We start from the raw sequence: 12075 nt of genomic DNA on the forward strand, positions 1-12075 counted from the left end.
CTCATGCACATGTCCTCATTCCTATGGCTTAATAATCATAATGAACTATGAGGGGAAGGTAAATAGTCTTCATTCCACATCTCCTAGGATAATAATAAGAAGGAAGAGATTTCAAACATTGGTAATGACTTGTAGGGCTGCACATTGCTTAAAACATCGACCATGAGCCAAGAAATACCCCTCAAGGCTGCAATCAAAAACTTTTTGGCTCTGTGCTGTGAGCAGAAATTGTATTTGATCAACAGAGTTATTGCAACAGACTTGCTGCTTGGAGTCTGGAAGCTTGTCCCTAATGCAGCACCCCTCACTGCAGCTAAAGCCTCCTGCACAGCAAAGCTTTGGGCTCATGGAACGCAGCTCCGGCTAACAGCTTCGGGTTAATCGCGGCAACCACTGAGGAGCATCTCCAATGCGTCTCCCTTCACTAGCTTAGAAGTCTGTGTAATTTTTCATGGGGAAATAAGCAAGATCTGAGAGGAGCAGAACCATTCCTCTCTCTTTCTGTCAGTGTATGTCATTTGGAGAATGAAATTGGGTGAACTGGGTTTTGTGAAGAGGTTCAGTCTCCTGCTCTCAGTAGCTGTAGAAGGATAAGGGCAACCCCTGGCCTAGAGGTCTTGCAGGCTAAAAAGAAGAGAGACGTGTGTGTGTGTCCTGCCACAAGAAATCTGCCAGTATTATCTGGCAGGCAGGAAAGGAAGGAACTTGAAGTTATTTTTTAACAGAGGTTCTCAGAAAATGACAGACATCCTCAAAATATTGTATGTACGTATTGTATGTATTCTTTTGTTGAAATCTAAAAAGTTGATATTTAAGTTGAAATTTGGAAAACTGAAGGTCTATTTTATTTATACATACCCATACACACATACATATATACATATACACATATACACATATACACATATATTATATGTGCCATCATAAATGTGTTTCCTGCTGGTATCACTAAGGAAAAAGAAGTTTTGAGAAAAGAGATGGTCGTTAAGAGCAGAAAGCAATTTTCAACAAGGAACAAGCTATACTGACCCAAGAAAACCAAAGAATGATACTGACTGCTCCTGAGTACCACACACTGGACCCTGTCCAGCTACTGACTTAGAGATATATGGATAATTGGCATCTCCATGATGACAGTTCAGTGATCTGGCAAAACAGAACCTTCTCCAACCATGGGAATAAGATTAATAAATAAATAAATCACAGGCTCCCCTTCAGCAAAAAGACCCCAATGGGACACAGAGACCCTTACCTGTGTCAGAGACACAAGAGCTCCAATGCAAACCAGACATAAGCTGCCTGAGGTCCTTGGGAAAGAAGAAGGAATTTCAGACAAACATGCCATAGGAGAGAGCTCTAGAGCCCAGAGAAGCAGCTGGGTCCTCACACAGGCCATGAGCAACAGGGCCAGAATAACACCAAAACTAAACAATCGAGAAATAAGACATATTTTGGGTGTATGATATATGCTGACTGGCGCCTCAACACTTGAACAGATTGCCCAAAGAAGTTGTGGGTGCCCCATAACTGGAAATGTTCAAGGTCAGATTGGATGATCCAGTGAAAGATGTCCCTGCCCACAGCATGGACTTGATAATTTTTGAAGGTCTCTTCCAACCTGAACAATTCTATGATCCTCTGATTTCCTACTTAAGCACTGCAATAAGAAGCCTGAAATTTGTTGGTTACCACGGTTTTAACTACCATTAAAAACAATGTGGCTTTTCCAAACATCACCTCTGATTTTATTTTTTTTTTAACAGAAAAGCAGTAATGCAACTTTTTTTTTTTTTTTACACAAAGAATGGGGCAACTCAAAGAGTTTTAGATTCTGTGACTTTCTTATTCAAATCCAAGCAGTATGAAAATAGGTGATGATAAACTGTTATGATCAAAGATTTACCTTTCTACAAAGAGGAGAGTGGCAAAGTACAGAAAAGGGGAAGCACAAGGGAAGAGGAAAAGCAAGCACTGTGTCCGCTGTTGCCCTCGGGCTTTATGCCTGACAAAACCAAAACAAACCACCTATAGGAAAATAGTATGTTTATTTCCTGTGACAAATACACAGCTTAACATCCCAGCTAAAGCCACACGGCAGTGGGAGAGTACAACAGTTTGTATCCTTGTCCTATGGCCAAGGTGAGCATTTGCTTTCTGAAGAGTGGCCTTGGATGGGCAGAGAGACATTTTCTGGACAGGGGAGGTAGAGATCATGATCCTTGTATGACTGTTAGCCCGACCCTGACCTCAAACACCATGTAGTGTCTCTATAGCGTGGTGGTGTCTGCAGGTACAAGCACCACCAACAAGCTAACAGCAGTGAGCCTTGGAGAGAGAGCAGGGGGGCTGCCCTAGGCTGCTAGGTTAAAGCCCATAAGAAAGGTTGGCACCTAACACTGTGAACAAAAAGGTTGTTTGTAATTAAAGTCAAATCCCAGGAAGGGTGTGTGTTGCATCACTTGGAAGCACGTGGAGATTTGGGGCAAACTGGGGGGAGATCAGTAGCGTTGACACTGTAGCTTTCATCTTCTGCCTCAGTAAGTCACAGAGGTGGTAATGGGTAGTTGCCACCAAGGTAAATGTGGGCATTTCACACCTCCTGCGCTTCCTTGCCAGCATGCTGAGGACAAACTGGGCAGCACTGGTTCCCATTCATGCCTCTGTGTAACTGTGGACCTGTTGCTGGGCTCCAGGATCATAAATACTTCACCTGAGATCAGGTGCTGGCCCGGTGCCAGGCCAACTCCAGCAGCAGGGGACGGTGAAGGTATCTCAGAGGCTTGCCTCTTCTCGTGTAGCAAAGGTGGTCACTGAAGCAGGGGCTCCCCCCATCATTCACAAGAACTACTGAGACCTGAGAGGCAGCTGGGACTCGGCCAAAGGCAGTGCATGCTGGTCACATAAGGACACCACCAGCAGGGCCATGGTTCTTTCTAGTCCTTCAGTAAAAGGGAGTCAGTCCCCTTGCTAAGACATGCTTTCCTGCAAGGGCTCTGCACGGCCCCCTTCATCCTCTGCAGCTCCTTGTCTGCCAGGGAGGGAAGGGGCCCCACTGCAACACGGTGGCTCCCCAGCATGGGTAAGGTGATCGTTCAGGAGAGCTGGGAACAAACACCAGTGCTGAAGCAAACAGCCCCATCCAGTCCAGCCATGCAACATGACTGAACAGATCTGCACAGGCAGAAATGTGCAGACTGCCAGCAGAAATCAAACACAGAGCACATTGCAGGCTGGCAAGCCCAGTCTTTTTTTATTTTCCTTTTCTTTTTTTTTTTTTTTTCCCCAAGTGGAGGCTTATCCTTCCCTTTTTTTAAAGCAACACTTCCAGTGGGAAGAAAGGCTGGAAGAAACTACTGCCTCATCACAGGGCCTCTCACCTAGCTCCATGGTGCAGCTAAGAGAAATGATGCCAGCTTTCCTGAAAATAAGTACAGCTGATGCCTCTGCAAAAGGGTGGACAGGAGGAGCCATGCATGAAGGAGGAAGGCACGGATAGGTAGGATACGCTGTGGCAGGGAAAAGCTCCCTGGCTCGTGTAACTTGCCAGGGTAGAGAATTGCTCTGACAAGTTCTGCAGGCTTCTACAGCAGCTGTGAATGTGATCCTATAAAAAAACAAGTATCAACAACTTAATCACATGCCTGGGTCACGTGGCAGCAAGGGCAGCACACACTAGCAAATGCTGATTTTTTTTTGTTTTGTTTTGTATGTTTTTTAATATAAAGTGAGAGTGAGGAGTGAAACTTGGGTGGGGCTTTCTACTACTCACTGGGAGGAAAAAAATCACCTTTGCAACAGCTCCTGTCTTGTTTTTGTTCTCCCTCAAGAGCACGGGGCTCTCCAGGCTCTGCCGCAACGGGTAATGCCTCAGTTTTTGCAGGACTCAAGGAGCCCAAGTTGTTTTGCAGCCCAGCCCAGCTCTGATTCTGCCTCACCGGGCCTTGCTGACTGAGCTCAGCTGGACTGGGCTGAGAGCAGGAGCTTTGGTTTAGTGCCTGGGCGACCTTGAGCAGCAGGCAGCAGCGTTTGGCAGGACTCTTCCAGAAGAAGAGGAAGGTATCAGGAGTGGGAGATGTCAGGACGGCGAGGGATGTGGGGACGAAGGCTGTGCAGGGCAGACAGCTGCGCGATGGGGAACCTGAGTCATGCCAACACACCGCCCGTGCACGGTGCAGCCCTCAACCCCACCGCAGCCGGGAGCACAGACCAGACCGGCTGGGGTGACACGCAGCTCACAGCGCTCCCATCAACACCCGCCTCTTCCCAGCAAGGGTATGAAAGAAATCCTGGCTGGCTGTGCATCCCGCAGCAGTGGTGAGGCAGGCCGCCCTGGGGATGGAGGTCTCACCGGCAGCTGTGCCTCAAAACCAGATCACTCACTGCCGGGTCACATTTTAGTGGTCATAGGTGGCTATTTTTTTCCAAAGACACGTGTCAATAGCATCTTGTCTGAAAGCATCTCAAAGTGAAACAGTTTGTTTTTAACTCACGGGCACCTCTGGGTTTTGTGGTTCTGCCTCCACCTCTCTTTGTTGTCAATGGTGGCAGAGACCCCAAAGACTCAAATCACCCAACAGACCACTTTGTTGTTCTGACAGTTTTCAAATAAAAGCCCTATCTTTCCTTTACCCACTTCTCTCATGCAGTATCTAGTTACAGATCTACAGGTCTTACATTTGGGGTGCATTTTCAACAACCCCGTTCACATCGGACATAGATTATTGCAATGGGCCAAAATAACAGAAGGTCAGCGAATGGTCCACCTGCCTCTTTCATCACAGGGAGAGCAGCAAACCAGCCTTTCCAGACAGAAAGCAGTCCAAGCTTTGCTGTCTTACACCATGAGGTCCTCACGTAGATGCAGCTTTTCCTAGCAAAGCCAAGTTTTACTGATGAATCTGGTGTGCACCCACGTGAAACAGCCTAAGTGTGCACACCCGAAGCTGGCGGGGCTGCGTGGGGCCAGGCTCCTGCCTCCTCACACCCTGCCCCATGCACTCAGCCAGCAGCCGGCTGCGGGACACGCTCGGCTCAGCTCCTTCCCTCTCACTCCTCTGGTGCAATTAAAACAGCACAGGCTGAAATGCGGCTGCAGTGATGCTGCTATAAAAATACAGGAAGGGAAACTAGATTTAACGGAGTACGGCATCTTCACACTAGCACAAACTGTTCACACTGGTAGTTGTACCAGCATCAGTCTCCTTGTGGAAATATAAATTATCTCCCCAGCTGAAAGTCCTGTATGGACACAGGCACTGTGAGGAGGCGAGACCCCTGCTCTATTCAGCAGGAACAGTTTGTCTTGCAAAGTATCCTTCTGGTTTAGAGGAGCCAGAAACATAAAGGAGAATATTTGTTTTCCTTTTAAAAATAGCTTGTCCTAAGGAACGCCTTTTTCAACCGCAAGACGATACGAGATGGAAGGGATACAGTACCGAATAACCCACCTGGAAACACTTTGTATGGAAAAGCTGTTCAGTGAGTTTGGGCACTGTGCCAAAGAATTAACAGACAGGCCTTGCTTGATACGATTTGGGTTTGTGGGCAGCTTTTACAGCCCAGCAGGATTTCCCGAAGCTGAGGTGCTTTTAAGCTGCCTGTGTATGTGCCCGGCCCTTATTGCAGCCCTGGCTGTTGGCCAAAGTGATTCTGTTTGTGAGAGAGGGAACAAGTGAGGATCATTACGACTTGAAAGAAGCTCTGTTCTTGCTGATTTAAGACTCTGGAAACATAGAACAGGACAAAAAGAGAGTAGAGAAATGTATCTGAACATGGGAGCCCATAAGGAAATGGCATGTTCCTGCAAATTTCAGATATTTAGGACGTGGTCTGCATGCTGTGGGACAACTTGTATGCAGAAGTAGGTGAACCTGAATGCAGGAGAGTAAGATGCTTCCTGCAAATCTGCATGTGTCTCCCACTCTGAGGAGATCACACATCAGCAGATCTTTATTCTGACCATGGAGTTATGGATTGCAGTGGCTTCTCCACAGCTGTGACTCTGCTCCCCATCCTTCATGATCACAAGCGACCATACAGCCTCAGGAGCAGCAGTATAGTATTAGAAAACATGAGAGTTTTCAGAAGTTTACAGCAGAGCCTCTGCTGCACTCTCTTCAAGAGGAGGGGAAAACAGTCCAACGAAAAGGTAAAGATGGGGACAGCCCACCCCCTTCCTCCTCCCCCTATTTTTTCCCAGTAAAAAAGGACTACTAAAGAAACCATTCAACCTCCTGGAGAACATGACAATTCGACATCTATGGGGCCCCGGGTAGCATTTCAAATGAAAATCTATGGAATTTTTAGCAATCTTATTTGGGGGTGGGGGGGGTGGGGGGGGGGGTGGGGGGAGAAAGGAGGAAAGAAGGAAAGGAAAGTAGGTTCCATGGAAAACTGCCATTCCTCATTGAATCAAAAATAGAACCCCTTTAAAGTTTACTGACACGCATTTTTGTGTGGAAAACACTAACTCTGCAGACTGGGCAGTGTCCAAGGAAAAATACACACCAGTTTTGGACAGGAATAGAGTTAGGGGTCTAGATGTGTTCACTCTAAAAAACCTGCCAAACAGCGTGTGAGACGCAATGCCTGCTATTTTTCTGTAGCACGTTATAGGTCTGGCGGTTGGTCTGTGGTATCCACAGGGTTTTGGGGAGCTGTCGGGGAGTCCTGGAGAGCAGCTTGTCCGCCACAGTCAGTGGAGATGCAGTCAGTGCACTTAGAGAGTCCCAGAAGATTTCTACCTGAGCTTGACACCTGCACTTGGACAGATGACTTACACCCCACCACCGCGCTACACTGAGGGGCCCGAAGGGATGTCGGGGGGTGTTTTTTCAGGGGTGGTAACAGAACTGTTTTGTTTAGCCCATGGATCTTTTTCTGAAAAATAAATCCATACTTAGCATGAGGCAAGGCACAGATGGAGCAGGAAACAAGCTGGGAAACTGGCCATCCCCTGGGCTGTGATGGGATTTGGTGTTCGCTGGAATCTGGGGATTGCTAAATTGATAACCACTAGGGCTGATGTTTCACACTTGATATTGCTGCTTGCCATGAGTCTTTGGGCAGTGGATGAGGACAGAAAATGGGAGCAGAGTTTTTAGCTTGAGAGGCTTTCTCCTCCTACTGATAAGTCCCACACCCACCCTGGCTCTATATTTGATCTTATGCATGGTAGGGAAAACACTGAGGTCTTTTCTAGTCCTCTTCAAACTCTCCCTCTTCAATGCTTGCCATCACAGTATTGGAGCACCCACCTTTTCCATCTGTTTGTCTGTGTACACCTGCCCATGCAGCTCCTCTCCCCTGTGTTTCACCTTGTGCTGAATGCAATGCTGTTCTCGGTGAGTCAACAAGGCATCGAGATGACCTGATGTTCACTTAGGGAAGACACAGTGCTGAAACTCCTTCTTGGTTCTGCACCATAAGCAAACCCTTTACCTAGATGGGGTTATGTTCCTTTGCTCCACCTTTCCCCAGTCTCACATCGTCACCCTTGGAGTCACACACTGTATGTACCGCCAGCAAGCAGAGCCTTCCACCTGGGGCTGTGCTGAGAATACCTGGCGGTTTCACTTTTATTTGGAGGGAGAAGCCTGTGTTCGTATTCTTGCCTGGGGCACAGCACAGCTAGCTCTTAGGCAGGACTAGTATTTCTGGTTTCTTCACAATACTGACTTTATCAGCCAGAAGAAAGTCGAACTCTTGTTTTTCCAGAGGGTCACAACAAGCTTGGCTAGAGCTGTGCACCAGTTGGCTGTGTCCTTCGAGTGCCTGGGGCTGGGATGGCACTGTAGAACACGGCCACCATGCGGGAAGTCTTTCTCACTCATAACACATAAAGCAAGCTCAGTATCCTTTTCCTTCTCTACTTTTATGCTCCAGTTGCTCAGAAGGATGCCAAAAATTGGACAGGATTCAGTAGAGCCAATATATATATGTCTGTATATGTATGTAGGTAGGTATGCATCTGTATATGAAAGGTGAGCTATATATACACAGTACTTGCTTTTGGGTAGTATAAAGCCAGCATTACTGCTGGTGGTAACTTCCACGGGGTAAAGAGCAGGCACAGCAGAGCTGACCCCACATGGTGTCATCACTGACAGGGCAGGAGAGCTGGTCTCAGTCATACCCTTATCAGCTCAGGGCTGCATTCCCTGGTGGAAGTCAAGTGAAAGGTTATGTGCCTGTTTGGCAGCCTGTCACTTAGGAATAAGCTCAAGGAAGACTAACTCAGAAGCTAATGAGGACACCGGGAATGTGCTGAAAAATGCCCTGGGAAGGGAGGAAGAGGACATAGAAGAGCCAAGCCTGTCCCGCTGTTCAAGTGTTGAAATACTCAAGTTTGCAGGGATGGGGAGTCAGGTGAGCTGTGCAGGAGCACAGGTACCTCTCCTGCAGAGCGGGCAGGTGCTGCACTAGGTCAGGACATGACATGGCCAGAGGCCGAGCGCAGCGAAAAGGACGGGAGGTTCCCGAGGGGCAGTACAACCTGCAGCTCGGAGAGGTTGGGTCTGGCATGAAGGTTTGGGCGGACTAGGATTTTAGTTGCTCTGGAAGAGGTAGAACATAATGGCTGAGCCGAAAAGTTAAACTTAAGTGGTTTTGATCAACTGAGAAGCACTGGAAGGAGGTGGCTGGCCCTTAGGAATAGCGTGAGTGAGCCAGACAGCAGCTGTGATAAGGTGGAGGTGCTATTGATGTGTCGTGTCAAGGCCTGGCACGTGCTCCCTCGTGTCTGGGCGCCTAAAGCTTGGGGAGCCGATCCTCTCTTCTATTTTTTAAGCTGGCAACTTCACGCTGGTGTAGGCAGGCCTGTTTCAATGTTGTGGCAATGGCAGAGGAGTTTTGGGAAAAATGGGAGGTAGGAAGAAGGTTTGTGAAGCAGCCCATGCATGTCTGAGGTGTGAGGATAAGCGAGAGTCAGCTGGGAATAGGTGATATGGTTTTGGGTACCCTGGGCAGGTAAAAGGTCTGGAGGACATCAGTGGGGTTTTGTACGATTCTAGGCAGGTAAAGGCATACCCAGATGTACAGGGATTTCCTCGATCCCTTTGATCAATCAAGGGATTTCCGTGGAATATGACTGGAAATAGGGATTCTCTGTTTCTGTCCTTCCCAGCCACCTCTCCCAAGCCCTGCCTGACACCAATTCCCTTAACACAAGATTTCCGTTCCAACCTATACATCTTCCCATTCTGCTTCCCCAGCAAGACGACTCCTTTTCCCTTTCCTCCTCCCCACATAGTGGCTCTTTCTGCCCTCCGTGGGCTGCTGAGCATGGGCGAGGGGCCGGGTGTCTTCCCTTCGGCTGAGGGCAGTAGGCACAGATGAGCTGTTTACATCAGAAACATCCATTTTTGCCTCTCCAGGCACGAGCAAAATAGGAAGTGTGCCATCCTAAAGTGACTTTGTCTCTGCCTTGACCCAGCTCTGGGTGAAGGAAAGGGAGACCTGCTTTGGGGAGTTCCTGCTGGGTCTTCTCCCGTGGCCACAAAGGCACAGTCATGCTTATGGAAGCCACTGTAGCTACTGAATACTCATGACAGCCATGTGCAGAGGACCCTGAAGGTCAGAAGGTTGTGACAGGAGCTGTACAAAAGCTCTAGGTAAGACCAGCTTCCTCCAAAATGCCCGACATCCAGGAACATAGTAACCAAAGAGTTTGTTCATTTGAAGTGCAATGGTATGGGACAGTACGGGACTGTTCCAAAGAGAGATGCCAAGTCTGGGACCTTGCCTGGGATCCACTGGACATGAGAGGGGCATGCTGGCAGCATGGCTAATAGTGCCCGTGCTGGTACATGCTGGTGGGAAGGGGTGCTGCTGCCTGCCTGCCAGCCTCCCACCAGTGTGGGGCTGTCCACACAAGGTGATCTTGCAACACTGCTGGGGCAGAGATGGCCAAGCAACCCAAGCTAGGTGTGAAGTAAGGCATCACAGGATAGCGGTGAGATGGTCTGGCACGTGCCTGCACAACCCCCAAAACCAGCAAACTCCATACCCAATGGATTTACTGTAGCTTAGAGGAGGATTATTTACTAAGACCACATTTTTTCCTTTTTAAAGGAAAAAGTGGTGCCTCATCAAAAGATAGTGTAAGGCAAACAAACCCAATACAGTAAAGTCGCTGTGTCAGGAAGTACAGAACAAACCCACATCCCATCAGAACTAACCCCCTAGTAGCTTTGCTTTCAAAAATATTAGTCCATTTATTGCCCATTAAAAATTCCCTTTGTCTCTTCTCAGTTGTGGTGTATGCTTGAGATGTTAAAGCTGGTGCTGTCAGTCTTTAAAGTAGTGTTTGAGATCTATTTACTCATTAACTTTCAAATGCAGGACACTTTCAAAACCTTTTCCTAAGGGCATCCCTGTGTTCTTTTTGAGAGTTACTGTTGTTTTCCCACCTACCCTGAAGGGCTGTTTACAATACCATCTCTCCCTTTTAATCCTCTTTTCCTTTCATGTCTAACAAACAGTGTTAAAGAGAACACAGGGGGGAAAGGCAGATCTCACACATTATTATCATCTATAGTTAACTGACGAAAAGAAATGCTTCGCAATTAGAGGTCTCATTTTGTAAATTAATGCTCAAGAAGCTTTTTCCTATGTGTTTTCCAGATAAAACCTCTGTTCTTCCAAGCCTGAGGTTTGTATGGATAGTAACTCAGATAAAGGCTTTCTAGAATTGATTCTGTGAGTTGATGTGCACTCTGTACAGCGACTGGGCTGCCGCAAAAAGGATTTTTCTTAGGAGACCCTACACAGAGCAATGGCTTGAGATGTACACATGGGAACGTGGGCAGTATTGAGATGCTGAACTACGACAGAAATCATTACATTTCACAACTGGCCACTGTTGCTGGTAGTTTTGGCATGTTGCCAGATGCCTTGATTTCTCTAGCTCTTTGCACCCTGTATCTGAACACCTTAAGACTGAGAATATATTTATCTTCACAACTTTTCCATGGGGTGCTGTGGGCCTCCACGTTATACAGATCTGAGAGGCTATAATTTGATGAGCACTTCTTTCATCACTAGCACCAACATCAGCATCCCCTGATTTCCCCCTCCCCTCTCTTACCCCTCACTCACCCCTTGGCTGTGCCCGTTTCAATGTTGTGTGGGAAACAAATCGCAGAACACATCCAGGGTAAAAATAGCTGAAAAAGAGACAGAGAAATTAATTCCAGAACCTGAACTGACATCCTACATGCACATCCAAAGCCAATACAACAGAACCTTTTTAGCTCAGATTCAATCTGTTTGTCCAGTTCCATCAATAATTTTTACCTGATTTCACGTACGACAGAAAGGTAGAAGTTGCAAAAGCTATTGATTTCCTTTCTAAATTTTGTGCAAATTGATGGCTGGGTGAGGGATAGAAACCTTAATTAGAGAAATGCGGCCAGCAGCCAGCTGGCTAGTGGGTGTGTGCATGCTGGCTGACCATGTATGCATTAGCTGGTCAGCCAGTATGTATGTACCTGACTAGTGCCCAGAGAGAAGTCTTGGAGCATACAGGCAGGGAAGAGCTGGGCTCATTGCAGCTATTTTATTTTAGGAGTATGGGGGAGAAGGGAGGTGGCTATGAAGCAAGGTTCACAGGACCACAGGAAACCAAAAGCCATTAGTTCCACTGCTCACAAAGCAATTTGTTTCAAAAAACCACAAAATTATATAAAATAAGACCTCTTCTGCCAGTGACCCTGTAAATCAAGTGAATAGTTTCTCATCCAATTTGGGACGAAGCTGAGAGCCCAGCCTCAGATTCCTGTTCAGACTCCAGCAACCACTTCTGCTTTTAGCACCCTGCACACCAATGGAAACCACGGAAACTGATTTCTTTCCCATACTCGAATGTCACTTAAAGCCCTTGTTTCTCCCGAGTAACTTCTAAGCACTTGCTTCACTTCTGTTCCTACCTGCCTCCTCTCTAATCTACAACAGCTTGCCAAGAGCTCAACTCCATCTTTTCTTTCGTACCCTCTGTGCCTCCCCTGTGGCTGATCAACAGCCACAAACTTTGGTAGAGGGCAGTACACAAAATGTTCAGTGTATTGTATCTGAAAA

This window comes from Falco naumanni, chromosome 2 (assembly GCF_017639655.2).
Source record: "Falco naumanni isolate bFalNau1 chromosome 2, bFalNau1.pat, whole genome shotgun sequence".
Classification (NCBI taxonomy): domain Eukaryota; kingdom Metazoa; phylum Chordata; class Aves; order Falconiformes; family Falconidae; genus Falco; species Falco naumanni.